We start from the raw sequence: 6,000 nt of genomic DNA, 5'->3' as shown, positions 1-6,000 counted from the left end.
GTCCAGTTCTGATCATACATGTGCATGTGAACTGCTCGCTTATCTGTTTTGTTATCTAGCTTGCCCTGAGTGGACATACGGGTCTGGGTGTACACATAAGTGTAACTGCATACGTGGAAATTCCCGTTATTGTGACCATGTGACCGGAAGTTGTCGATGTAAATATGGATGGAGCGGAAGTACATGCTCAAAGAAACGTAAAACTCATCTTGGAAAACGTAAGCTCCCATAGTATATTACATCACAATTGTTCCTTCTCGATAAGAATAAATAAGCAGCATGCATTGAAGAAAAACATGCTCGTATCAAACACCCTGTAACGCATGATGCAATGCGTAATAATTGAATATAGTGAACAATATCTTTTTTTTCTTTTTTTTTCTAAATCATGTGGTTAGTAAAATAAAAACCTCTATCAGATACAATAATATGTAAATTTATTTGAATTTTGCAATCTTAATGAAATAAAAAGATTGTTTGAATAGACTTCACAAGCAAAAATAAGTGAAATATGGTTTTGTCATTTTCAGGAGCTGTTCCTGCTGCAAATCTCACCGGAAGTGGTAAAGTTATTTGACACACACACATCCTGAAACATTGATTACACTTGTATTTATTTATTTTCAGTATACATTTGATTAACTGAATTCTACATGTTTGATACTATGTATGTGTCACTGTGTCGTTTATTTAAGTCATTGCACGTATGGAATGTAGTTTGAAATATGGCATTGCCCGTAATAATTATTCAACAAAAATGCAACCATGTGTTTACATATCTGATAAAAAAACGTACTGTGTATTGACAAACAGAAATTCAGATTACTACCATTGCGAGTTGTTTCCTGAAACAATGATTTTAGAATATTATGAGAGTGAATGATCCTCTTAGAAATGTAATGTTTAAGTCAGAAAACACTTTTAATCCGATAAGTTTATTATTCTCATTCCAAGGGATTAAACGTCATTGAAATAGCCAAGGTCGTATGAAGAGCCTGTCTGCAGTTTTAGAAACCCCATTTATTCTCCAAATTATGATTCTTCATTATATCATGTATAAACATGTATGTTGTACATTAACAAATGACAATGTTTCTTGCCTTTTCAACATGGTATGAGGTAGGGTATATTTTTAATAAATAAGTGAAGAGATTCCTTTTACTTTGATATTCGTCCGTGTTTGGAGCAATTTAAAGTGACGTTTAATTTTGATTTACAGCCCCAGAGTCAATAATTGGAGACGGCGGTATAGGTATGGTTAAATGATATATATAATTGTGTATAATCAAGCACTGCCGTATCATAAAAGTGACATCATTATTTGTTACTTCGCTTTTGATTTACATATTTTTTTTCAACGGAATGAATTAAGAAAAACTCATCATTCTATCTGTATTGAGGGAATTTTGATTATTCAATCATTTAAGTTCAGTGTTTGGTAAGCTCTGAATGATACCTGAACCCCGCATATAGATGATTATAGACATAAGACAAACTGTATTTACGTATTTGGTTTCCGTGTTAATATAAACATCAACATTTACAAAATTCACTGATAATGGAGATGGAGAAATTATTCACACATGAATATATCAATGCTACAAATTTGAAAATATGTTTAAACGACATAGGGTAATTGTTCTAAATCAACTCTTTTAAATCCAAATCCGAAAAAGACGAACTTGTGCTTAAAAAAAGATTCCGCTTCTTTTTTTGCACAGTTTGCATCGTCAATTGTGGAACCGTGACGGGTGGCCCTGTTGACTTTTGCGGTGTATGTAACTCACAGAACACCGCGTCCTGTGACACGAATAGCCTCCCTTTTTGTAAATGCAAAGATGGATACAGGGGTGATACGTGTGGATCTAGTAAGTTGGATCAATTGGTTTTCATTTAATTACTGTTTTCTCGACTGAAGTGATAAAGTACAATGAGAATTATATGAAATCAGGCAATGTTGCAGTCTACAAGCACTTGTGCCATTAGATACGAGCGCGTTGAATGTTTCATCCAACAACTACAATATTTGTTTCAGGTTGCAGCGACTGGAAGTACGGATCCGGCTGCGGAAGTGATTGTGCATGTGTACAAGCTAACTCAGCATCTTGTAACAATGTGAACGGTGCATGTACATGTAGTGCAGGTTACATTGGGACGAACTGTGAAAATGGTAATTATAGAATAAAGATTTTATCAACTATGAAACCGTGCCCATCTAGGGATATCTGCCTAAATGTGACTAACTGTACTTTTTCTTTCCTACCTTTGTTTATTTGTGAATATCGGTGTGTACATATGTTTTTTCTGTGTCTGTGTCTATATGTGACTTTTTGTGCCTAACTGACCTTACTGTGACTATATGTTAGTAAAATTATCTGTATGTATCTTACTGTGGTTATTGTGTGACTAAGTGTGACTATACATGTCTGTTTATGGATTATGGTGGGTTTTTTTGTGACTAAATTGTATGTTTGACTACAAAAGCCTTATGTATCTGTGTTTAATTGTGACTATGTGTGACGATAGGTGTATGTACGTGCCCACGTGTTTTCAACTGTGACTATATGTGACTTTAAGTGTCTGTATGTGTCTAATTTTGCCTTATTGTGACTATATGGGACTATGTCAGTAGTGTCTTATACAGTTGGATTGATTCTAGTAAAACAATAGATTTCACTACAATTAGACTCAACCTATGTAACTCACAACAATTATCAAAAAGATGTTGACATATTGAGTGTCGTTATAATTTTACCATGAAACAGCTAAGAGATCAGGTTTATTTATTTATTTATCTATTTATTTATTTTTTGCTCTACTCTATCTCACTAGCAGATATTACATCTATCTATTGAGTCTTTCATGCAATTTTCTCACATACAAGCCCTCACCGAAGCACTTGTTTTGTCGATATGAAGGAACGGTATGCCGTGTGTTGGTAGCTGAGGGACGAAATGTTGAGTTAAATGATCACCTTAATACACGAGTGACGATAGGCGACTATAGATTAGAGGACGTGTATTTCCCAGTCCTTAATACAGAAATATATACATATGTTAACACACATTAGGAATTGCAAATTCACTTATTTTTATAATTAACCGATAACATTTTATTAGTTCATGTTTCACTTAACAATAAATGTTTTAATATTCATTTTAGCATGTAGCGCCTGGAAGTATGGTGATGGTTGTAGCAGTGACTGTACATGCGTACAGGCTAACACCGCCAGCTGTATTAATGAAAACGGGCAATGTTTGTGTAACCCTGGATACTCCGGAATTACTTGTGACACCGGTTGGTATACACGAGATTCATAAAGCTAATGGTTTTTGATTTTATATTTTTGTTTTTTAACGATCTTGCGTCAATTCTGCTTGGTACATATGTATAATACAAAATGTATTCCAGTACATTTCCAGAGCGCTTTTCACTGCTTCAGACAGTCAGACATCGATTGTAAGGGTATGAGGGGATTATTTTACCACTCACATAATTTAAAAAAAAAATGTATTTATCGTTTTAAATATTAAATTCGTCTCTCGAATTTTCAATTTTTCCCGCTAAAGCTGAACATGTTTCTGATTAAAGATAACAGATAATGCTGATACATTATCAAACATCGATAAAAAGAGGGCAAACAAATATTTAAAAAAACAAACGAATTTGCATGAAGACCTTAGGCAAAAAAAAATGTCTATGAGAATAAAACCCTGTGTTTAGAGTAATAAGTGTCTTCAGGTTTATCGTCGACACCCGTCATAAACAATCTATGCCAAATACGGGTGATGTCACTTTGTCAAAAAATGAGAACTACGGTGTTTTCAATAGAACCTTAGACATATCAACAAACACGCAAAGCGTCTGCCTTCATAACGCACAAGAAAAAAAAGACTACGTCCAAAGGCGATCATGTTGTCGTCTATAAACCTTTCCTACGATTATTGTCAACATGCATCCCCAAAATATTGCATTGTCAACTTCTCGGTGAGTAGAGTAGTCGACATTTACCACGGAAATCGTAGTGATGAGAGCAAGTTCTTGCTTATCGAAACAAGCAGAACATGTTTCCACATAGGTTGAAGAAGAAGGGATGTTATAGGGAACAACCAACCAATTGAAAAAACAGATTTTTGAAACAGCCCCTGTGTATAGAAAGTTGAGCTAAGGATAAAATGTCTGGCAGCCACTGATTGGCCAGTATGTTATGAAGCGAGAAAATAGATATGTAGCCTGATAGGTAACTATCAATAAGAAATGTTGATATTAATTTCGTAAGTCCGATTGATTTTTTTCCCCAAAGTTCAGGTAATAACAATTAACAGGTAATTTTTTAAGATTTTTGAGAATTTTTACTGCGAAATTTACCCATTTTCAAAATGGCTACCCTGGAGAAAATTTGAGCTGAAGAACCCAACTTTTTTTTTGATTAGGTGTTATATCAGACCCTAAACTTTTGTTATAAACCATAATTGTCATATTGAATTCAAGAATTTGAATGAAATACTCGAAAATGTTAACACTAAAGTCTATGGGAAATCAAGTGGTTGGTTGGTCTCTATATACATTTGTATAAGTAAAGTTTGAGGTACGTAACATACAATAACACAGAATTTCGTTTGTATTAGCGTGCAGTGAGTGGAAATATGGATCTGGTTGTGTCAGTGATTGCACGTGTATTCAGGCCAACACGGCGACCTGTAGTAGTATCGACGGAGAGTGTGCATGCAACTCTGGTTATTTTGGGACAAACTGTGAATCGAGTAAGTATACACACTTATATTACCGATACCCTTTGCTATTTTTATTTGTGAATCATTTTATAAAGATTATTATGTTTCGATATATTCAAGTTGAGACAAAACGAGGTTCCCAAACAACTCACGGTTATTTTACAACACGAGATTTAGAGTGTCTTTTCCTAATGCTAACTGTTATCTACGAAAATCAGATAAACTTGGTAAACAACCGTCAAACGTAGGGGTTCATGTTAAAACTCCCCCAATCTACCAACTTATTACGGTAAACCGAGTCACCACGCGACAAAAGATAGTTCGTATGAAGAAAAGTATATTATCTATATTGAATGAACGACAAATGTCTATTGAAATATATTTGGAAATTATGTGATTTTGGAGAAAATTGGAGTATCTTAAAATATGTAAACCATTCAGTTTGTTTGCTTTATTAACAGAACACTTGTAAATTTACTCCGCGCAAATATTTATGCAGACGACACCACACAAGCAAACGTCACAGTAAGATACTTCAATAACCCCTTGACTTAGTAGGTATGATATCATTGTTTTTATTCAAGAAACCATTCATTTTGACAAATATTTCGGAAACCGACCTGAAGGTGATGAATGTGTGTATTCAAAGTATGTTTACACGAAATACCAAATTAGTTTGTCGACGAGACGAGTGTTCCAAAACGAATTTTTGTATTTTTGTGTTTGGAATATAAATTCGCTAAACAAAGGAAATGGAATGATTAGTTCGTTTTTATTCATTTTGTTCTTTTGACGACAATATTTGCCTGAATTGACACAGGCCTATAAATGTCGTGACTATATTTCAAATCACTACAATTAGGGACAGTGACTATTTTAACCCTTTTTTCGTATATTTGTGATTTGCTTTAATGGTCTATGATTCAAGGTCCTCAACTTATCGAAAATCATGACCAGTTTTGGTCCAAAAGTCATGACCAATGCGATGTATTTTATCTCTGTGTGTATTTTACCATCACCAAAGTTTATTCCATACGACTCGAACACCGATAAGTCCCAACTAGAGGCTAGTCCATCAGAACAGTTGGAGGTCAAATGTTTTGAACACGGTTAAGCACTGCGGTGTAAATAAAAACAATAACACATGGTTGTTAAGCATATCATTTGGCAAGGCAGTTGTGAAACGGGCAAAATTATGAGGGAAATATTTATCGGGAACTAAAACGAGACGATGGAACATTTCCAGAAAAAGTACGCACCTTATAAT

General features: G+C 34.4%; 1 long non-coding RNA gene across 1 annotated transcript; it reads left to right on the top strand.

The window, feature by feature from the left end:
* Positions 1-2,041: 2,041 nt before the first annotated feature.
* LOC117336108 lies at positions 2,042-4,757 on the top strand. Its single transcript, XR_004534538.1, has 3 exons — positions 2,042-2,170; positions 3,163-3,297; positions 4,629-4,757. It is a non-coding gene; the product is annotated as an uncharacterized LOC117336108 (long non-coding RNA).
* The last annotated feature ends 1,243 nt before the right edge of the window (positions 4,758-6,000 follow it).

Source organism: Pecten maximus, chromosome 10 (genome assembly GCF_902652985.1).
Source record: "Pecten maximus chromosome 10, xPecMax1.1, whole genome shotgun sequence".
NCBI lineage: Eukaryota > Metazoa > Mollusca > Bivalvia > Pectinida > Pectinidae > Pecten > Pecten maximus.
Note: the sequence above shows the minus strand (reverse complement) of the source record. Positions and strands in the feature narration are given on the sequence as shown.